The 24,252-nt window shown below is 38.5% G+C and overlaps 2 non-coding genes across 2 annotated transcripts; both read right to left on the bottom strand.

Moving 5' to 3' along the window:
• Positions 1–16,590: 16,590 nt before the first annotated feature.
• On the bottom strand, positions 16,591–16,694 carry LOC112799403 (small nucleolar RNA R71). The gene has a single exon (XR_003200984.1). It is a non-coding gene; the product is annotated as a small nucleolar RNA R71 (small nucleolar RNA).
• Positions 16,695–23,495: 6,801 nt separating this feature from the next.
• On the bottom strand, positions 23,496–23,599 carry LOC112799391 (small nucleolar RNA R71). Its single transcript, XR_003200973.1, has one exon. It is a non-coding gene; the product is annotated as a small nucleolar RNA R71 (small nucleolar RNA).
• Between the last annotated feature and the right edge of the window lie 653 nt (positions 23,600–24,252).

Here is a 24,252-nt window from a genome sequence, read left to right as displayed (position 1 = left end):
TAAGATAATTGGTGCAGAAATCCACTTCTGGGGCCCACTTGGTGTGTGCTGGGGCTGAGACTAAAGCTTTCCACGTGTAGAGGCCTTTCTTGGCGTCAAACTTCAGGTTATGACGTGTTTTGGGCGTTCAACTCCGGATAATGACGTTTTTCTGGCGTTTAACTCCAGACAGCAGCATGAACTTGGCGTTTAACGCCAAGTTACGTCGTTTATCCTTGCGAAAGTATGGACTATTATATATTTCTGGAAAGCCCTGGATGTCTACTTTCCAACGCCGTTGAGAGCGCGCCAATTGGACTCCTGTAGCTCCAGAAAATCCATTTCGAGTGCAGGGAGGTCAGGATCCAACAGCATCAGCAGTCCTTTTTCAGCCTAAGTCAGATTTTTGCTCAGCTCCCTCAATTTCAGCCAGAAAATACCTGAAATCACAGAAAAACACACAAACTCATAGTAAAGTCCAGAAATATGATTTTTGCCTAAAAACTAATATTATTTTACTAAAAACTAACTGAAACATGCTAAAATCTACATGAAATTACCCCCAAAAAGCGTATAAAATATCCGCTCATCATTGTTCGAATGATTATGTAAAATATACTTTAAATAATAAACTGATGACTAGTAAGTGTAAAACAGTATATTTAGTACTAAAATCCAATTTTGGGGCCCACTTGGTAAGTGTTTGGGCTGAGATTTGATGAGATCCACGTGCTATGAGGTCTCTTGGGTGTGGAACGCCAGCTAGGGGGTCCTCTCTGGGCGTTTGGATGCCGGTCTCTGCTCTTTGGGCGCTGGACACCTGGAAGGGGGCAGGATTGGACTCCAGTTTTGGGCCTTCTAATCCGAAGCAAAGTATGGACTATTATACATTGCTGGAAAGCTCTAGAAATCAGATTTCCAAAGCCGTTAAGAACGCTTCATTTGGATTTTTGTAGCTCCAGAAAAGCTCCTCCGAGTGTAAGGAGGTCAGATCCAGACAACATCTACAGTGCTTTCTCTGTCTCTGAATCAGACGTCTGCTCCATCATCTCAATTTCAGGCAGAAATTACTTGAAATTGTCCAAAATCACAAGAACTCAATGTAGAATCCAAAAGCGTGAATTTATCATTAAAACTTATAAAAACTAAATAAAAAATACTAAAAACTATATGAAAATGACGCCAAAAAGCGTATAAAATATCCGCTCATCAGAGATACATGAATTTCAATTTTAAAATAAGAATAGTTCAATTATTTTGATGTGGTGGCATTTCTTATGTTTTTTGAATGTATGAATAAATAGTGCATATTTGAAATTGAAATTTTAGAATGTTGGCTCTTGAAAGAATGATGAAAAAGGAGAAGTATTATTGATAATCTGAAAAATCCAAAAATTGATTCTTGAATTAAGAAAAAGGAGCAAAAGAAAAAGAAAAAGCGTGTTGCAAAATAAAAAATTAATGCATGCAAATAAGAAAGAAAAATGGCGAAAAAAATTAATAAAAAAAAGAGAAAAGCCTATTACTGCCCAAAAATGCAGGAAAAGGAGGGCTAATTGAAAAAACCAATAACCCTTTAAACCAAAAGGCAAGGGTAAAAGAATCCAAGGCTTTGAGCATCAATGGATAGGAGGGCCTAAAGGAATAAAATCCTGGCCTAAACGGCTTAACCAAGCTGTCCCTAACCATGTGCTTGTGGCGTGAAGGTGTCAAGTGAAAGGCTTGAGACTGAGCGGTTAAAGTCGTGATCCAAAGTAAAAAAAGTGTGCTTCAGAACTCTGGACACCTCTATCTGGGGATTCTAGCAAAGCTGAATCACAATCTTAAAAGGTTCACCCTGGTAAAGTGTCTGTGACATTTATGTATCTGGTGGTAATACTGGAAAACAAAGTGTTTAGGGTCACGGCCAAGACTATAAAAACTGTGTTCAAGAATAAAAAAGAACTAAACAAGGAGAATCAATGATATCATTTGGATTCTATGTTTCTAAAAGTGCCAACCATTCTGAGTTTCAATTGATAGTGTGATGCCAAAACTATTCAGCAGCAAAAAGCTACTACGTCTCGCTCATCTAATTAAAACTGACCTTCATTGAAAACTCTGAGATTTACTGTATCTTACTCTTCTTTTTATCATATTGTGTTTTTAGGTTCTTGGTGACAAGCAACAGTTTAAGTTTGGTATTGTGATGAGCGAATGTTTTATACAAATTTTGGCATCATTTTCATATAGTTTTTAGTATGTTTTGTTTAGTTTTTATTAAGTTTTTATAGGTTTTAATGTTAAATTCACATTTTTGGATTTTAATTTTGTATTTTTCTACAATTTCAGGTATTTTCTAGCTGAAATTGGGGAGTTGGAGCAAAAGTCTGATTCAGAGACAGAGAAAGCACTGCAGATGCTGTCCGGATCTGACCTCCTTTCACTTGGAAGAGCTTTTTTGGAGCTACAAATGTCCAAATGGTGCGTTCTAAATGGCTATGGAAAGCTGAATTCAAGAGCTTTCTAGAAATCTTTAATAGTTTATACTTTGCTTTAGACCAAGAGGCCCAAAATTGACGTCCAATGCCAGCCTCCTGCCCCCTTTCAAGCGTCCACTGCCCAAGGAGAAGAGGCCAGCATCCAAACGCCCAAAGAAGACCCTCTAGCCAGCGTTCAACACCTTAGAGGCCTCATAGCATGTGGATCTCATCATAGCTCAGCCCAAACACTCACCAAGTGGGCCCCAAAAGTAGATTTTAACACTAAAAAGACTATTTTCCCTTACTAGTCATTAGTTTAGTATTTAAAGTAGAAGATCACTCTTTGTTAAGGACCTTCAGCCACTTTTACACCATATTTCATTTTTATCATTGTATTTTCTTTCAGTATGAGTTTCTCCTAGGTTTAGGGGAGGAGCCCTGCTGAGTTTTATGAATTAATAAAAGTATTACTGTTTCTCTTCAACCATGGTGAATGGGATGATCTGTGACAACCAGCTCCGTTCATCATACTAGGAACGCATGCCTGACAACCACCTGTGTCTACTTGGGTTCGTGTGAATACTTCAGTAGAAGATTCTCTGATCTGGAAGATTCGACCTTGTCTATGGCATTTTGAGTAGGATCATTAAGGAGAGTGGACTACAGGAGCTTCACCCTTAATTAGAATGGATCCACACTAACCCTGGGCTTCAGATCTGGAGGAGTATTGGTGGCTGCTCAAACCAACGCCAATCACATATAGCCTGCCATTGAAGAAATCATTCACAATTAAAGAAGATAGTAAAGACTAGAGTTAATTCAGAAAGACAAAGCAACTCCAAGCCTTAACTACCTTCCTACCATATTTCACACAACTTCTGAGTTCTGAATACCCTTTTTCATTCCTTTTATGACTTTAACCAAATTCAAACCAATAACTTCTTGATTCACCTGACTAAAACCTGCAAGATAACCATAGCTTGCTTCAAATCACAATTCTCATGGGATCGACCCTGACTCGCTCAGGTATTACTTAGACGACCCAGTGCACTTGCTGGTACAGTTGTACGAAATGTGGCGATTCATGCACCAGCAGTCTCATACAGTTATCAAATTATCATCACTATTCTATTTATCAATATTGTCAGTCTCATACATCTTAATAATCTCTTTTGTCTCAATAGTCTTAGTAAATCTCAATAGTCTCAAAGAATTATCAACAATCTCATTAGTCTCGATACATTATCACAATGTCCATGTTCTTAATCGAATCAAACATAAGTAATGAAATTCAAGCACAATCAAAAGCAATTACAACAAGTAGGGGACATAGCAATTAAATAGGAATAATAATATAGGCAAACGAAATACAATAAGCGCACTCAAATAATGTCACATAGATGCAGATCATGCATGCCTGACCTACTGACCATGAGCTCACTTGTTGGTTGTAATGCCAAACCCGACATACATCCGGTAGCTAACCTGGACATGAAACACCACAACATAGAGCAAGTGGGACAAACCACGACCCTTGCATCTTACCTGCTTAACTTGGAGCAAGTGAGACGAAGCCACGATCATTGTATTTTACCCCGGCAAGTGTTTAACCGCTTAACCCAGAGCAAGTGAAAAAACCATAACCCTTGCATCTTACTCAGGTGTTTTAAATCTCAACCTGGAGCAAGTGGGACAAAGCCACAACCCTTGTGTCTTACCCAGGCGTCTCACATCTTAACCTGCAGCAAGTGGGACAAAGCCACAACCTTTGCATCTTACTCAGGTGCCGCAAATATTAACCTAGAGCAAGTGGGACAAAGTTCAAACCCTTGCATCTTACCCAAGTATCTAACATCTTATCGCAACCACGGAAAAAGCAGGATGAGACCTCTGTCCTTGTCCGGTGCAGGTGCCAAATTAGCGATCACGTAACGGGATAACACCCAGACCTTGCCACTCCAACCATTTAGGCAACGATCAATCAATATCAATCTCTTTTAATAATTTCATAAGTTATTAAACTCATTAACCACCATCCCTTTATCAATTTATCAAACAATCGATTCATTAATCTTAATTCTTTATCAAGTAATCAATTCTGTTTTCTCGTGAGTGAGATAACACCACCGTCTTTACTCTGGATGGAACAAGGCCTGTAGTGTCCTACCACACAGAGCTTTACGCTTAAGTTGTAAATCAGAGGTGATGAGGCATTACGACGTCTAAAAGTAAAATACGTATATATATATATATATATATATATATATATATATATATATATGAAAGATAATTTAACTAGGAGCCTTGAAAATAATGGTAGAGAAAATAAGAATTGTGTGGCGCTCAAAACAAAACAATAAAGGTAGAAAGCATAAATTACAGAGATAAAAGAGACAGATATGTGTGTGTGTGTGTGTGTGTGTGTGTATAGAATTCAAAAAAAGTGATACATATCAAGCTCTAGTCTCGACTTGCAAAGCAAAGGCTGGCTAGAAATATATATACATCCCAAAAGTATGACAAAAGTATAAACATAAATCATGTTTCTCCATAATCAACCTCTGAGAGGGATACAAAAGTTAAAATATAAAAGTGGAGAATTAAGTGCAAAATATACAAGTCCTAAAAGAGAAATATTCACTTCTTAGAGAGAATCTAGCATGCTTAATGAGGTGCCTCATGTCTTGCATCTGTAAAGTAAATAATTCCCTAAAATGGGTGATAACATCATCATTTTAGGTTCCCAATAAAGGAAAACAGTTCCAAATAGAGATAATGTAAAACTTTCTGAACCCACTAGGCGATCTTATACTCCACTCAACCCAAAGTTTAAGCTTGGTAATCAGAAACTAAATCTCAGCGAATTAGGGATCTCAGATTTCCAATTTCTCTCAATAAAATATATTAATACTCTCATTATCACAATTAATCCAACTCAGTAATTTAGTTTCAAATCTCATTTAACCACAATCTCCAATCATCTCTTTTTCAAATACAAATACGGACTCTCAGCGTCACCACCGCCATCATGAAGGATCTCTCAGTTATGCAAACACAGACAAAATAATACAAGGAATACACAGATAGAAATAATAGATAAAGCATTTAGATCAAGTAGCATATAGATACATTTAATTAAGAAGGCAAACCAATTACAAGATGTACACCAAAATAATACATACAAATGTAAATGATGCATGTGTGCCCTATGGCCAATAAGCTCATTTTTCGATTATACAGCCATACCCGACAGGTACAATAGCTAACCCTAGACAATCCCTCGGTGCGCACATCCCCAAGAGGTATTCTCTTCCCTTTGAGGAATTATTAGGAAAGGTATAAGTGTCCAGCCACATCTTGCGACGGAGGGTCAACAAATTCTGAAGTCTCAACCTGGAGAGTGGGGTGAACCACTGCATCTACCCAGGGAGTCTTAATCCTCATATTCAATTTCAATTCATTACACAAACGGGATAACACCTAGACCTCACCATAAATAGTTTTTCGATCAATACACAAGTGGAATATCAGTCAGACCTTGCCAATTAATCAATACACAAGTGGGATATCACCCATACTTTGCCAAATCAGCCAATCCGGCTAATCCAGCCATAGTTAAATCTTCATCAGTCTCATTATTCATGTCTTATCTCCATTTGATATTCAGTAAGTTCATTAATCTCAAGTTCTCATCAATATTCATCAGCTCTACTCTACAATCTCATCTAAAATCTCCATTAATATGATCTACAAGTTCACACTCATTCTCAGGCCTAAAAACAAGTTGTTAGACCTCAATTAGGGGGTTACAGAAGTTTACAAGCTTGCCGGAAAAGCCAATCAATTAAAAATAGGGCTTGTGCATATGCATCATACTGTGCATACGCACGCACCTATGCATCATACTGTGCATACGCACGCACCTAAACGCAATTCATAGTTTGTTCGTGCGCACACTATTGTGCATACGCACAACTTGCAAAATTTTCTTGTCGTGCGTACGCACAAGCACTTCCCTTGCCTCTGTTCTATGCATATGCATCACATGGTGCGTGGGCACACATACCAGAAATTTTGGTTTTCATCATAATTACAGAATTCAGTTTTTAACCCTAAACTTCAAATGCACATAATTTTTTGTTAAAAATTATTTTTCGTATGTTCTTCAAACGTCGTAAACTACTCAGAACCAATTTTCACTTAAAATAAGTTTCACAAAATTTGAAGGTCCGAGAACCAAGTTACAGCACATCGAAGTTAGTTAAAAACTGGTTTTTACCAAATTTGAACGTTTACTCAATTTCACCAAAATCCCAATTCAATTAAAACCAAACCATACCAATGCCATTTCCAAACATTCTAACCTCATTCATGATTCCACAATCATTCAATACTTACAAGACAAATTCTCAACCAAGTAATCATCATCAATTCAATCCAACCTTTATCACACATTTTGAGACGAACATTTTGAGTTCCATAACACTTTGTTCAAATAGAATCGAAAAACATTTTGAGACGAACACTTGGCCACAAATGGCTCGTCAATTGGAGCTTTGGATCAAAAGTTGAGTGATTGAAGTTGAAGGTGAATAGTGAGTTAGGGTCTAACTTCTCTTCTATCTTCTAACCGTGGAACTCCCTCTCTCTCTCAATGAAATCTGAATTTGTTAAGTGTGGAGGAAGGTTGTTAGTAGTTGGGCTTGAGTTCTTGGGCCCAACATAGGCTCGATTCAGTAGTTTTAGCCTGTTGGTCCAATTTTGGGCCAAAACCGTTAAAATTAGTGTTTTAAATCGTATTTTAAATATTTTTCAATTTGCAAATTATAAAATTTTAATTTTTTAATCTCCTTGGCTCATAATTTATTTATTAATTAATTATTCATTAATTAACTGGAGTTTACATCTTATCCATATAATTAAAAATTTGTCCTCAAAATTTAATGACAATTACCTATGAACAGGTGAAGATAGTTTTTTCTCATGGCTTACTCAAGTTCCCATGTATGCTGCTCCACTCCCGCCTGACTCCAAGCAACTTTCACCAACAGAACTTTCTCTCTGCATAGTTGCTTGACACTGACATCATTGATGAGCGGATATTTTATATGCTTTTTGGGGGTATTTTCATATAGTTTTTAGTAGGATCTAGCTACTTTTTAGTATATTTTTATTAGTTTTTATGCAAAAATCACATTTTTGGACTTTGCTATAAGTTTGTGTATTTTTTGTGATTTCATGTATTTTCTGGCTGAAATTGAGGGACCTGAGCAAAAATCTGATTCAGAGACTGAAAAAGGACTATAGATGCTCTTGGATTCTGACCTCCCTGCACTCGAAATGGATTTTCTGGAGCTACAGAAGCCCAATTGGTGCGCTCTCAATTGCGTTGGAAAGTAAACATCCTGAGCTTTCCAGAAATATATAATAGTTCATACTTTGCCCAAGTTGTGATGACGCAAACTGGCATTTAACACCAACTTTCTACCATATTCTGGCGTTAAACGCCAGAAACAAGATACAAGCTGGAGTTAAACGCCCAAACTGGCACAAAAGCTAGAGTTAAATACCAAGAATAGTCTCTACATGTGAAAACTTCATTGCTCAGCCCAAACACACACCAAGTGGACCCCGGAAGTGGATTTCTGTACTATCTATCTTAGCTTACTCATTTTTGTAAACCTAGGTTACTAGTTGAGTATAAAAACTACTTTTAGAGATTCATTCAGTACCTCATGACATTTTACATCTGAATTTGTATCTTCTACGGCATGAGTCTCTAAACCCCATGGTTGTGGGTGAGGAGCTCTGTTGTGTCTCAATGGATTAATACAATTGATGGTGTTTTTGTGGAAAAACAAATTTCCAACACACAAATCCAACCGGCAAGTGTACCGGGTCGCATCAAGTAATAATAACTCACAAGAGTGAGGTCGATCCCACAGGGATTGATGGATCAAGCAACTTTAGTGGGTGATTAGTTTAGTTAAGCTAACATTTAAGGGATATTGGATGAAACTGTAGCCAACAGAATGTAAATTTGCAGGAATTATAAAGTTCAGAAAGAAAAATGCATAGAAACTTAAAGAGCAAGAAAAGTAAATTGGCAAAATCTTAAATGACAAGAAATGTAAATTGCATTAAATGTAAAGGGGAGTAGGTGCTGGAAATTAAAGGAAGCAATAAATCAAGCAACTGAAAATTTAAATTGCAGGAAGAATAAAAGGATTTTGGGAGCTGGGATTCAAGAAATCAAACAAGAAATTGTAAATGGCAATCAAACAGAGAAGTAAAAGATGTAGTAACTTGCAACCGATCTCAAACAGAAAGCAGAATTGCTTGAAGAAGCAAATAGAAATTAAATTCAACTCAATTGGAAAATTTAAAATGAAGATCTCAGGAAATCAAAGAGACTAGAAAATAAGTCTAGATCTCAATTCCTTCCTTGATCAAAGTAGAAGACAACTTGCAGAAGAGAAGAAAGATGAAAGCAGTAAAAGAAACTTCAGATCCAATTTCTCAATTTCCTCAATTATGCAGAAGAACACAAATGAATTTCAGATGGAGAATTGAAACAGAATTCCTTCAATTCTTCCTCCAAAATTTAAGCAGAAAGGAAAATTAAAAGAGAGAGCTATCTACCACTCCCTAATGGAGCCCCCTTTTTCTTTCAGCTCCAATTGATGCCTTTATATAGGCTTTACTAAATGAAAAATGAAAATGAAATTAAAACAAACTACAAAAATGAAAATCCTAATTTAATTGATCCATGTGCCTTTAAGTGATGATGTGGGCTTTGATTGCTTTGGATTTGAGGAGAAATGGGTTTGGTTGGCCTTGATTCAATTTGGAGAAGAATTGAATTTAAATGAAATTTTGGTTGAATTTTGGCCCATGTTGCTCCCAGGAGGCTTCCCTGCCCTTGTGGAGGGCAGGGCAGGAATTGATGCGTGCGGCCATGGTGCGAGCGTGGCGTGCGAGCTTGGTGCGCAGGATGCTGCCCTGCCCTCGCGGAGGGCAGGGCAGAAATTTCTGGTGCGCCAGTTTGGTGCCTGTGCATGCTGCTGGTGCTGCCGAACCGTCCCTTGGTGCGCCAGAATGGTGCGCTGGCCGTGCCACAACAAAATGCTGCCCTGCCCTCGCGGAGGGCAGGGCAGTGTTTCCAAATTGAAGTCCTGTTTTCGAGACTTGGCCGGTGCACACGCTACCCATTTTCCTTGGAAGCACATCAATTGGACGTCTGTAGCTCAAGTTATAGCCCTTTGAAGGAGGCATGGTCATGCTGTGAGCGCCCAGATTTTACCTTAGCGAAAATTCTTGCTTCCAACCTCACTTTGCATCACGATTCTGCCCTGCCCTTGGCAAGAGCAGGGCAGTGTGCGTGCTGGTTGCTTCCTTCTTTGATTTGGTCATGGGCCACGCTTTTAAAAGCGTGGCCTAAGGCTCCAAAGTGTACCCCAACTTCAAAGTGTACCCCAAAGCTCTTTTTTCTCCTTTTTTTGTGCTTCTTTGCTTCTTTTTCTTCTTATTTCCTACAAGATTTATAAAATTAAAAGATCAAGGAAATCTTCCAATTAAGTACACAAGAATGCAATATTTAAGCACAAATCATCAATTTCTTGTATGAAAAAGCATAGAAAAATAGGTATATGATGGCTTGTCATCACAACACCAAACTTAAACCTTGCTTGTCCCCAAGCAAGAAAAGAATCATGCAATAGAAATTGACAATCCAAGGTAAGAAGAGTAGCAAGTTAATGTTCATGGCAAGCTAGTTTTCTATGTATGCTACAATTACAAAAGAGATGTAAATGATTGATGCTTATATCTAGCTTATTTTATGAAATCTTTTCCTTATAATTTTTCCTTGAAACAAGCATTTGATTTTTTTTTATTAGCTTCTCCTTTTGGGTGCTTTGCCCCATGAGTTAATAACAAAGCTACGACTTCTAAATGCTTTGTTTTCAAGTATTACCACTTGATACATAAGCACCACAAGCATTTAATTAGAGGACTTCATTAAGCTCATTTTTTTTTCTTTTCTTGACTCTCTAATCATTGATGCTCAGAGCCTTGAGCTTTAAGGGAGTGCTTTTGCACTTGAGCCTAGCCTTGACTTCTAAGTGTTTTGTTTTCAAGCATTTGGCTTGATACATAAACACCACAAGCACTTAGCAAATAAATTGCCATTGGTACTCAGAGCCTTCAGCTTTCTCATTCTTTCCCTTTTTCTTTTCTTGCTTTAATTGTATTTGCTTCTTCAAGGTTTTCATGATTTCAAAAGATTTCACAAAATGTACTAGATGAAAAACTTCAATTAAATAAAATCCAATGCAATTGAGCAACAATCAATCATACTAGCTTTCCAATACTTGTATGCACATGCTAAGTTCTTCTTTAATTCCTTGTTTGTTTATGATCATGATGCTTTTTTGCTTTTGAATTCACAAAACTCAAGTTGGTAGTCATAATGTCATAGCAACATGTTGTAAATCAAATTCAAGCTATGCTTAGTCATACCACACATGTAAACAGAGAAGATAATAAGACAATCATGCAATTTAAAGTGCTGGAAATAAATGAGAGGAAAAGGAACTTTACAACCTTGCAATTCATCTTCTCTATTGTTGTCATTTTCCTCTCGTTCTTCTCCTTCCCATACCAACTCAGAATGCTTGCTCATTGATGAGCGGATATTTTATACGCTTTTTGGGGGTAATTTCATGTAGATTTTAGCATGTTTCAGTTAGTTTTTAGTAGAATATTATTAGTTTTTAGGCAAAAATCATATTTCTGGACTTTACTATGAGTTTGTGTGTTTTTCTGTGATTTCAGGTATTTTCTGGATGAAATTGAGGGAGCTGAGCAAAAATCTGACTTAGGCTGAAAAAGGACTGCTGATGCTGTTGGATCCTGACCTCCCTGCACTCGAAATGGATTTTCTGGAGCTACAGGAGTCCAATTGGCGCGCTCTCAACGGCGTTGGAAAGTAGACATCCAGGGCTTTCCAACAATATATAATAGTCCATACTTTGAGCGAGGATAGACGACGTAACTTGGCGTTAAACGCCTAGTTCATGCTGCTGTCTGGAGTTAAACGCCAGAAAAACGTCATTATCCGGAGTTGAACGCCCAAAACACGTCATAACATGAAGTTTGACGCCAAGAAAGGCCTCTGCACGTGGAAAGCTTTAGTCTCAGCCCCAGCACACACCAAGTGGGCCCCAGAAGTGGATTTCTGCACCAATTATCTTAGTTTATTCATTTTCTGTAACCCTAGGTTATTAGTTTACTATTTAAACAACTTTTACAGACATTTCTTGGACCTGATGACATTTTCAGATCTGAATTACATACTTTGTGACGGCATGAGTCTCTAAACTCCATTGTTGGGGGTGAGGAGCTCTGCAGCGTCTCGATGATTTAATACAATTCCTTTGTTTTCCATTCAAACACGCTTGTTCTTATCTAAGATGTTTATTCGCGCTTAACCGTGGAGAAGGTGATGATCCGTGACACTCATCACCTTCCTCAACCCATGAACGTGTGCCTGACAACCACCTCCGTTCTACATCAGATTGAATGAATATCTCTTAGATTCCCCAACAGAATCTTCGTGGTATAAGCCGGATTGATGGCGGCATTCATGAGAATCCGGAAAGTCTAAACCTTGTCTGTGGTATTCCGAGTAGGACTCCGGGATTGAATGACTGTGACGTACTTCAAACTTTAACCTGCTGGGCGTTAGTGACAGACGCAAAAGAGTGATTCTATTCCAGTAGGAGCGGGAACCAACCGGTGATTAGCCGTACTGTGACAGAGTGCGTGAGCATAGTTTTCACTGCGAGGATGGGAAGTAGCCACTGACAACGGTGACACCCTACATAGAGCTTGCCATGGAAGGGACCTGCGTGTGAGAAGAGGATTTCAAGGAAGAGTTGAAGTCAGAGGACAAAGCATCTCCAAAAACTCCAACATATTTCCCAGTGCTGCATATCAAAGTAACATTGTTCCCTCTTTTATCAATTCCAGTAATTTCACTTTTAATCCAAATAATCCTATCGACATCCTAACTAAGATTAATAAAATAAATATTGATTGCTTCAAACCAATAATCTCTGTGGATTCGACCCTTACTCACGTAAGGTATTACTTGGACGACCCAGTACACTTGCTGGTTAGTTGAACGGAATTGTGCTCTGAGAAAGTAATCAGTTAGTTAAATTAGTTCTCTTTGGCACATGCCAAGGAGCCTTTAATTAAGGATCACAATTTCGTCCACCACTCATCCTCAAGCAACAATTAGAACAATGGCTATGGGGCTAAGAAGGATCATGAATGTCTTACACAATGATATGTTAGTAGCACATGTGTTTTAAGCAAGCAAAATTAAAGATAACAATCAAGGCACAAGAGACAAAGACATTTTTATTGCAAACATAAGAGGGTGTGCATGATACATTGCATAAAAAAATAAGTGGCACACCAAACTTAGTGTAACACTTTCACTTGAAATTAATGCAGGTATCTAGTAAGCATTGGAACCAAATTTTGTTGCATAGCAACACCAAACTTAGAATGCAACCATATGTCAATTTATTTGAACTAAAACTAAACAAAAGAAACTGTTATTTATTGAATACAATCACCAAGTGAAGAATCTATCATGAGTAAGGATGTTTAGGTGATGTATTAACAAACACAGTTAATAAAAGAAAGCATTAAAAACAAGGAAATGACTAAAACAATCAAGAAAACTAAAATTGTCTAACTAAAAAAAAAAATAACACTGCAGCGGCATTATGATTATGTAAACAAGTGGTGTTGCTGGATGATTTGCATATGATGCCAAGGCATCTTAGGCTAGTTTCACTAGCATTTTTTTGTTAGTTTTAGTTGTTTTATGCATTTTCTTGAGCTTAAAGTAATCAAGAATGGTTAAATGAATAACAAAGCAATGAACCATCCAAACAGTATGATTTTGATGCAAATTTCATGAGTTTTTAGTTATATTACTTGAATGCTATGAATGGAAGATTTCTCATAAAATTTTGCAAGACTTTGATGCAGTTATTTGGATGATTTCAGGGAAGAAGAGGTTAGGCAAGGAAGCAACAAAATCAATAAAGGAAGCTTGAATATCACATGTGGAGTTTAAGCTCCAGTTTAAGCTCCAGTTTAAGCTCCAGTTTAAGCAGTTTAAGCTCCAGTTTAAGCAGTTTAAGCTTAAACTGGAGCTTAAACGCCAGAATCATGAAAGCTGAGGAAAAGCTGAAACTGGCGTTTAACCTCCAGTTTAACCTTAAACTGGAAGTTAAACGCCAGAAATGAGAAATTACACCAGGGAGCCATTTCCACGTTTAAACTCCAATTTAACCTTAAACTGGAGCTTAAACGTGTTCGACTATTTTTCTCCTCCAGGGTTGCTTTCTCATTTCCACGTTTAAGCTTCAGTTTAACCTTAAACTGAAGCTTAAACGTGTTCGACTATTTTTTCTCCTCCAGGGTTGCTTTCTCATTTCCACGTTTAAGCTTCAGTTTAACCTTAAACTGAAGCTTAAACGTGTTCGACAATTCCACACTCCAGGGTTGCCTTCTTCCATTTCCAAGTTTAAGCTTCAGTTTAACCTTAAACTGAAGCTTAAACGTGTTCGACTACTTTACCCTCCAGGGTTGCTTTCTTCCATTTCCACGTTTAAGCTTCAGTTTAACCTTAAACTGAAGCTTAAACGTGTTCGACTATTTTTTCTCCTCCAGGGTTGCTTTCTCATTTCCACGTTTAAGCTTCAGTTTAACCTTAAACTGAAGCTTAAACGTGTTCGACAATTCCACACTCCAGGGTTGCCTTCTTCCATTTCCAAGTTTAAGCTTCAGTTTAACCTTAAACTGAAGCTTAAACGTGTTCGACTACTTTACCCTCCAGGGTTGCTTTCTTCCATTTCCACATTTAAGCTTCAGTTTAACCTTAAACTGAAGCTTAAACGTGCTTGAATTATACCACCTCCAGGAGTGTCCAACGTTTAAGTTGCAGTTTAAGCTTAAACTGCAACTTAAACGCCACTAATTGAAAAGGTTTCTGGGCCAAAGATATTGCAGTTTAAGTTAGCATTTGAGCACAAACATTAACTTAAATGTACTCTGGTATGAAACCCAATTGAATATCATGGTTTATGGGATTGGGCCTGAAGAATTGATGAGTCTGGAATTTCGATTTGTTGAGTCATGTGTCATTACTTGATTATCACTAAGTTGGCTCAATGAATGTCACAGAATTGGATCAGCAGCCTCATCAGGATTATGGATCATAAACCCAAAGCAAAAGGAAATCAGGGAAAGGCCTCAAAGCCCAAGAAACACAACAGAAGCTCAATTTAGAAAGTGTATAAATAGGATAGAATTTAAGTTAGGAGGGGGACTTTTTGGATCATTTTGCTAGTTTTCACACTTTTGTAATTGAATTCAGAGCTATGACTCACTAAACCCCTTTCATTGGGTTAGGGAGCTCTATTGTAATTCAATGAATCAATAATAGTTTTTATCTTCTTCTTCAATCTTTTCTCTTGAATTTTGTTAGAAAGCTTCTCGATCTAATTCCATTGGTTAGTTGTCTTGGGAAAGAAACTATCCATAATTGGAATCCTTCGGAACCTTGGGAAAGGAATGGAGGATTCATGCTAGAGAAGCTTTCTCACAGTGAATTGGATTGGGGTTTGGATGGATATTGTGACATGTAATCCTACCAAATTGTGGTTCATGAAACTGTGTGGTATAATAAGTGATCGAGCATCATCTCTTCTTATGAACATTTAAACCAAGGGATTGGGAATTTGTTTGTTTTTAGAGAGAATTGGTGAGCCAAGGGATTGGGATCCAATCATATAAGATTGCCAAGCAAAATTCAATGAATGCATTGGTTGAGGAAGGGATAAAAATGTTTTGATTCGGAGATCTCAATATCTCCTGAAACCCAATGAATTCCCCATTTCTGATCTACCACTTTTTCTTTACATTCTGCAATTAAATTCATGCAATCACCCCGATCCCTTTTTAGTTTCAGCAATTTAGCTTCTCGCTCTTTAATTCATGCAATTTTACATTCCGCAATTCTCATCTAAATCTTGATTCCGCTCAACTAGAACACACTTCTAATCCGAATTGCTCACTCAACCAATCCTTGTGGGATTCGACCTCACTCTATTGTGAGTTTTTACTTGACGATAACCGGTGCACTTGCCGGAAGGAATTTTTGCCGATTGTGCAATTTCCTAAAATCGTAGCTATCAAGTTTATGGCGCCGTTGCCGGGGATTGGTTTTCGATTGACAATTTTCAAATTGGAAGTTAACTAGATTGAGCATTTTTCTTGTTTTGTTAATTCAGTTCAAGTTACTTGTTGAATTTTAATTTCTGCACTCTGTTACTTGCTTTCTTTCTTTATACCTTTAAATTCAAGCAACTAACTCACTGACCCACTAACTATTTGAATTAATTCCTCAACTGCTCTAACCATACTCTTCATTAACCAAGAGTATTTCACTTGTTTGTTGCCTGTGCTGTGTTCTTGTATGACAGGTAGGAGAGGAGAGACATCAACTCCTCCATATACCGAACCAGAGAGGACCCTTCATAAACTTAGAAGGGAAGCAAGAGGGAAGAGAGTACTGAGAGAAGAAGAATCTGAAGGAGAATCTGAGGACAATTTTGAGGAAGCTCTAGATCTCAACATGGATAGAGAAGTTCACAACCATGAGAGAGCTGATGGAAACAATGCCATTCCCGAGAGGAGGGTTCTTGGTTCATACATAAACCCAACCTCTGGGAATTGTGGTAGCAGCATTCAGAAACCACCCATTCAGGCCAACAATTTTGAACTCAAACCACAGCTAATATCACTGGTGGAGGATCATTGTTCATTTGGTGGGAGTGCTAATGAAGATCCAAACCAACATCTCACAAAATTCCTGAGAATTTGCGACACTGTGAAGTCCAATGGAGTCCAGGAAGATGCCTATAAACTGCTCTTGTTCCCATTTTCACTTAGGGACAAGGCAGCTAAGTGGCTGGAATCATTCCCAAGGGGGAGTCTAACAACCTGGGATGAGGTGGAAAGCAAGTTTCTGGCACGTTTCTACCCCCCACAAAAGGTCAATAGGCTTCGATCTGAGGTTCAGACTTTTAGACAACAAGATGGTGAAACTCTCTACGAGGCATGGGAGAGGTTCAAGGATTTGACAAGGAAATGCCCACCAGACATGTTCCATGACTGGGTGCAATTGCATATTTTCTATGATGGACTTTCTTATGAATCAAGGAAGGCTGTAGACCATTCATCAGGAGGTTCATTGAACAGGAAAAAGACTGTGGAAGAAGCCATTGAAGTGATTGAGACAGTGGCTGAGAATGAGTACTACTATGCTTCAGAGAGACACAACACTAAGGGAGTCATGGAGCTGAACCATGTTGATACAATTCTAGCCCAAAACAAGGTGTTTGCCAAGCAACTAGCAGAGCTCACCAGGAAATTCGAAACAAATCAAATGGCTGCAATACACACACAAGATCAAGAGGAAGTAAGCACTGAAGGAGGTGATTGGGAAGAGGCCAACTATGTGGGAAATCAACAAAGGCAACCATATGATCCACATTCCAACACTTACAACCCAGGCTGGAAAAACCACCCAAACTTTGGGTGGGGAAACCAGCAAACCCAACCACAAAACCACAAACCTTACAACCCCAACCAACATAACAATTCCACATACCAAAACTCCAACCAAAGATCATACCAAGCCACACAAAATACTTACCCCCAACCACCATATCATGGCCAAAATAATCAACCTGCCCAACCTAATCCGAACCAACAATTTCAAGATCAATTAAACAGGATAGAAGGAATGCTTGCAAACATGGGTCAGGACATAAGTGAGTTGAAAAGCTTTAGGGATGATGTGAGATCTACCTTAAGGAACCATGGTGAAAAACTCAAGAGGATGGAGTCTCGAGTAGGAGAGCTATCTCAACAGGCCCCCAAGTCAACTGCAGTGTTCCCTAGTGACACAGAAAAGAATCCTAAAGGGGAACAAAAGGGAGTGAGATGGGAAGAATGCAAGGCCATCACCATATTGAAGGAAGTCTCAGAAGAAGAAGGAATTAGACCATCAGAACAGGAGCCAGAAATCTTGAAGGAAGGTGTGGAAGAAGCTAAGCAGGAAAGTGAAACTGAGCAAGCCAAGGAACTGCAAAATAAAGGCATGCTGGAAACATACCAACCAAAAGCACCATTTCCTCAGAGGTTAGGAGGAGGTGAAAAAGGGAAAACATATTCAAGGTTTTTAGAGACATTTAAGTCTCTCCATATCAATATTCCCTTTCTTGAGATTCTCCAGCAAATGCCTACACATATCAAGTATTTGAAGGAATTGCTGAGCAAGAAAAGAGTTTTGAAGGGAGGACAAACTGTAATAATGAACAAAGAATGCAGTGCACTCATCAAGAAGGACATAGTCTCTAAGAAAACAGACCCAGGAAGTTTTCATATCCCCTGCATCATAGGGGAAACAAAAATTGACAGAGGATTCTGTGATCTAGGAGCTAGCATAAATGTGATGCCTCTGACTCTTATGAAGAGGCTACAACTGAATGAGGTAAGATCCACTGATGTAATCATACAACTGGCTGACAAAACTCAAAAGCAAGCTGAAGGGGTAGTTGAGAATGTGCTGGTGAAAGTGGGAAATTATTTCTTCCCCACAGACTTTGTCATTTTGGATATGGAGGAAAGCTACCTACACCCTATCATTCTGGGAAGGCCATTTCTAGCCACTGCTAGAGCGCTCATAGATGTAGAACAAGGAGAGCTAATTTTGAGAATACATGATGAACAGCTCATTTTCCATGTTTTCAAACCTGCATCTGAGCCTGAACCAGAACCTGAAAAGCCTAAGGATGATAGTAGCCATCTGTGTTTGGAGGAAAGCAATCCAGCAGCTGAAACTCTGAAACAGTCCTTGGAAGGCAAACAAGAATTGCAAGAGTTAAAGCCACAAGAATCAATTGAAACAGATCAGAAGGATCCTCCTGGTATAAGGGTCAATGAAGAAATCCTCAAGAGAGAAGGAAGAATTGTAAAGAAATTGCCAAGAGGGTGGAGAAAAAGAAAGTTCCCACTGAAGGTTTCTCTCCGGGAGATAAAGTGATATCAAGTCATTATCTGCCAATCCCACCTGGCCTCAAGACCATTCCTTCCCAGCTCCCTCAAGTGTTCACAATTAGGAAAGTTCTTTCTATGGAACATTTGGAAATCATGAAGGAATCAAATGGGGACGTTTTCATAATGAGAGGAGAGGACATCAAGCACTACAATCCACCCTAACAAGGGACAACCGTCAAGCTAGTGATGTTAAAGAAGCGCTTGTTGGGAGGCAACCCAACCTGAGGTAATACTCCTTTGCTGTTTCTTTCATTTGTTTCAATAAAAAGGTGAAGTAGTTTCTGTGCATTGCAAAGAATTAAGTTTGGTGTTTCACACCAAACAATGAATTCGTGGATCAATAATTCAAAGGGAAATGTGTGACTCTAAGTTTGGTGTTCCACCATACGGATCAACTGAACACAACAACCTTTGAATTATATGAAAGGAACAACCATTCTAACCAATCACAGAAATGCTTAAAATCCTTAGCAGCAACTTCATTCCAAGGAGAATTCAAGGATTCAAAGAGCAGAGGAGTAAGTAGGAGACTAAGTTTGGTGTTCACACACCAACTTAAGACTCAGACACTTGCCCATACATAGTTGAGCTAACCACTCAAGTGCTTGAGAAGCAAGCAACTTCATCACTCTTTGCAGGAAAGGAAACAAGGATCTTAGAAAGAACATGAAGCAACAACTAGGAGAAGAAGGATCCTGGCAACAAAGAGAAAACAAGAAATTTCACAAGGTGGTGTTGTTCCTTGACCATTCTTTAAAAGGCAAACAAAAGTATGCTTGTTCTGGTTTAAACTGTAATTGTTGAATCTTTCTGGAATGTGAAGTTTTTAGTATGAGTGTTGGTTTACTGCTTTGAATAAAGTGAATGCCTAGATGTTTGGATATAACTTCACCTTCTTAAACAAATGCTTGCCATGCTTGTTCTGTTTCCAAAAATAAAAGAAAAGTTTGAACAAAAGTAACTTGGCTCAATTAGGGACAAATCAAGTAGAATTAAGTGGTGGTATGCATGCTTGATTGTTTAGTCAGATCACTGGAAATTGAGTGTAGAATTATCATTTTTGTGTAGAAGTTTGAATACTGTCTATGGATCTTGATGAATAAATGTCTTTGGCCATGAAAAAGAAAGAAAAAGAAGAAGAAAAAGCCACTGAAAAAGGGCAACCAAAAAGCAAAAAAAAATTGAGAAAATAAGCTAGGCACCAATGGTTTGAACTTCTGAGACAAATGCCTGTGGTGTTTATGTATTAAGGATATGCTTGGATGAATAGGTTCTGAGGAGTGTTTCAACACTTGGTAACTTGGGTTAACTAACCCGGGATTATCAACCAAAAGTCCATTATCAAGAGCAACCTAAATACAAAACATTTAGTCACACAAAGAGGTGCTGGGCACCAATGTCTCAAGAAGAAATGTGAACTAAAATGCCTGTAGTGGATATGTGTAGTGCACTGATAAGAAAAAGAAAATGCCAAAGGCTTGTGCAACACATGACACTGAGCAAACAAGGAGCAAAGGAGCTCTAAGAAAAAGAAAAACAAAGAAGGGAAAAGTGCCAAGGACATAAGAATAACAAGAGGCCATAGCAGTGTTTGATGGATGCAATGAAAAAGTGATAATCTTACCTGATAAGAATGAAAAAGTGATGCTGCAACTTTCTGCATAAAACCCTTCTGATGAACTTCAAATGTTTGCTAATATAGCCAATGTAATTGCTTTCTGTTTCATACTTTCTTCTCAAATAACTCAGGACTTGCTTAGGGACAAGCAAGTATTAAGTTTGGTGTTGTGATGCCAAGGCATCTTAGGCTAGTTTCACTAGCATTTTTCTGTTAGTTTTAGTTGTTTTATGCATTTTCTTGAGCTTAAAGTAACCAAGAATGGTTAAATGAATAACAAAGCAATGAACCATCCAAACAGTATGATTTTGATGCAAATTTCATGAGTTTTTAGTTATATTACTTGAATGCTATGAATGGAAGATTTCTCATAAAATTTTGCAAGACTTTGATGCAGTTGTTTGGATGATTTCAGGGAAGAAGAGGTTAGGCAAGGAAGCAACAAAATCAATAAAGGAAGCTTGAATATCACATGTGGAGTTTAAGCTCCAGTTTAAGCTCCAGTTTAAGCAGTTTAAGCTCCAGTTTAAGCTCCAGTTTAAGCAGTTTAAGCTTAAACTGGAGCTTAAACGCCAGAATCATGAAAGCTGAGGAAAAGCTGAAACTGGCGTTTAACCTCCAGTTTAACCTTAAACTGGAAGTTAAACGCCAGAAATGAGAAATTGCACCAGGGAGCCATTTCCACGTTTAAACTCCAGTTTAACCTTAAACTGGAGCTTAAACGTGTTCGACTATTTTTCTCCTCCAGGGTTGCTTTCTCATTTCCACGTTTAAGCTTCAGTTTAACCTTAAACTGAAGCTTAAACGTGTTCGACTATTTTTTCTCCTCCAGTGTTGCTTTCTCATTTCCACGTTTAAGCTTCAGTTTAACCTTAAACTGAAGCTTAAACGTGTTCGACAATTCCACACTCCAGGGTTGCCTTCTTCCATTTCCAAGTTTAAGCTTCAGTTTAACCTTAAACTGAAGCTTAAACGTGTTCGACTACTTTACCCTCCAGGGTTGCTTTCTTCCATTTCCACATTTAAGCTTCAGTTTAACCTTAAACTGAAGCTTAAACGTGCTTGAATTATACCACCTCCAGGAGTGTCCAACGTTTAAGTTGCAGTTTAAGCTTAAACTGCAACTTAAACGCCACTAATTGAAAAGGTTTCTGGGCCAAAGATATTGCAGTTTAAGTTAGCATTTGAGCACAAACATTAACTTAAATGTACTCTGGTATGAAACCCAATTGAATATCATGGTTTATGGGATTGGGCCTGAAGAATTGATGAGTCTGGAATTTCGATTTGTTGAGTCATGTGTCATTACTTGATTATCACTAAGTTGGCTCAATGAATGTCACAGAATTGGATCAGCAGCCTCATCAGGATTGTGGATCATAAACCCAAAGCAAAAGGAAATCAGGGAAAGGCCTCAAAGCCCAAGAAACACAACAGAAGCTCAATTTAGAAAGTGTATAAATAGGATAGAATTTAAGTTAGGAGGGGGACTTTTTGGATCATTTTGCTAGTTTTCACACTTTTGTAATTGAATTCAGAGCTATGACTCACTAAACCCCTTTCATTGGGTTAGGGAGCTCTATTGTAATTCAATGAATCAATAATAGTTTTTATCTTCTTCTTCAATCTTTTCTCTTGAATTTTGTTAGAAAGCTTCTCGATCTAATTCCATTGGTTAGTTGTCTTGGGAAAGAAACTATCCATAATTGGAATCCTTCGGAACCTTGGGAAAGGAATGGAGGATTCATGCTAGAGAAGCTTTCTCACAGTGAATTGGATTGGGGTTTGGATGGATATTGTGACATGTAATCCTACCAAATTGTGGTTCATGAAACTGTGTGGTATAATAAGTGATCGAGCATCATCTCTTCTTATGAACATTTAAACCAAGGGATTGGGAATTTGTTTGTTTTTAGAGAGAATTGGTGAGCCAAGGGATTGGGATCCAATCATATAAGATTGCCAAGCAAAATTCAATGAATGCATTGGTTGAGGAAGGGATAAAAATGTTTTGATTCGGAGATCTCAATATCTCCTGAAACCCAATGAATTCCCCATTTCTGATCTACCACTTTTTCTTTACATTCTGCAATTAAATTCATGCAATCACCCCGATCCCTTTTTAGTTTCAGCAATTTAGCTTCTCGCTCTTTAATTCATGCAATTTTACATTCCGCAATTCTCATCTAAATCTTGATTCCGCTCAACTAGAACACACTTCTAATCCGAATTGCTCACTCAACCAATCCTTGTGGGATTCGACCTCACTCTATTGTGAGTTTTTACTTGACGATAACCGGTGCACTTGCCGGAAGGAATTTTTGCCGATTGTGCAATTTCCTAAAATCGTAGCTATCAAGTTTATGGCGCCGTTGCCGGGGATTGGTTTTCGATTGACAATTTTCAAATTGGAAGTTAACTAGATTGAGCATTTTTCTTGTTTTGTTAATTCAGTTCAAGTTACTTGTTGAATTTTAATTTCTGCACTCTGTTACTTGCTTTCTTTCTTTATACCTTTAAATTCAAGCAACTAACTCACTGACCCACTAACTATTTGAATTAATTCCTCAACTGCTCTAACCATACTCTTCATTAACCAAGAGTATTTCACTTGTTTGTTGCCTGTGCTGTGTTCTTGTATGACAGGTAGGAGAGGAGAGACATCAACTCCTCCATATACCGAACCAGAGAGGACCCTTCATAAACTTAGAAGGGAAGCAAGAGGGAAGAGAGTACTGAGAGAAGAAGAATCTGAAGGAGAATCTGAGGACAATTTTGAGGAAGCTCTAGATCTCAACATGGATAGAGAAGTTCACAACCATGAGAGAGCTGATGGAAACAATGCCATTCCCGAGAGGAGGGTTCTTGGTTCATACATAAACCCAACCTCTGGGAATTGTGGTAGCAGTATTCAGAAACCACCCATTCAGGCCAACAATTTTGAACTCAAACCACAGCTAATATCACTGGTGGAGGATCATTGTTCATTTGGTGGGAGTGCTAATGAAGATCCAAACCAACATCTCACAAAATTCCTGAGAATTTGCGACACTGTGAAGTCCAATGGAGTCCAGGAAGATGCCTATAAACTGCTCTTGTTCCCATTTTCACTTAGGGACAAGGCAGCTAAGTGGCTGGAATCATTCCCAAGGGGGAGTCTAACAACCTGGGATGAGGTGGAAAGCAAGTTTCTGGCACGTTTCTACCCCCCACAAAAGGTCAATAGGCTTCGATCTGAGGTTCAGACTTTTAGACAACAAGATGGTGAAACTCTCTACGAGGCATGGGAGAGGTTCAAGGATTTGACAAGGAAATGCCCACCAGACATGTTCCATGACTGGGTGCAATTGCATATTTTCTATGATGGACTTTCTTATGAATCAAGGAAGGCTGTAGACCATTCATCAGGAGGTTCATTGAACAGGAAAAAGACTGTGGAAGAAGCCATTGAAGTGATTGAGACAGTGGCTGAGAATGAGTACTACTATGCTTCAGAGAGACACAACACTAAGGGAGTCATGGAGCTGAACCATGTTGATACAATTCTAGCCCAAAACAAGGTGTTTGCCAAGCAACTAGCAGAGCTCACCAGGAAATTCGAAACAAATCAAATGGCTGCAATACACACACAAGATCAAGAGGAAGTAAGCACTGAAGGAGGTGATTGGGAAGAGGCCAACTATGTGGGAAATCAACAAAGGCAACCATATGATCCACATTCCAACACTTACAACCCAGGCTGGAAAAACCACCCAAACTTTGGGTGGGGAAACCAGCAAACCCAACCACAAAACCACAAACCTTACAACCCCAACCAACATAACAATTCCACATACCAAAACTCCAACCAAAGATCATACCAAGCCACACAAAATACTTACCCCCAACCACCATATCATGGCCAAAATAATCAACCTGCCCAACCTAATCCGAACCAACAATTTCAAGATCAATTAAACAGGATAGAAGGAATGCTTGCAA

The sequence above is a fragment of the Arachis hypogaea genome, chromosome 4 (assembly GCF_003086295.3).
Source record: "Arachis hypogaea cultivar Tifrunner chromosome 4, arahy.Tifrunner.gnm2.J5K5, whole genome shotgun sequence".
NCBI classification, from domain to species: Eukaryota; Viridiplantae; Streptophyta; class Magnoliopsida; order Fabales; family Fabaceae; genus Arachis; species Arachis hypogaea.
Note: the sequence above shows the minus strand (reverse complement) of the source record. Positions and strands in the feature narration are given on the sequence as shown.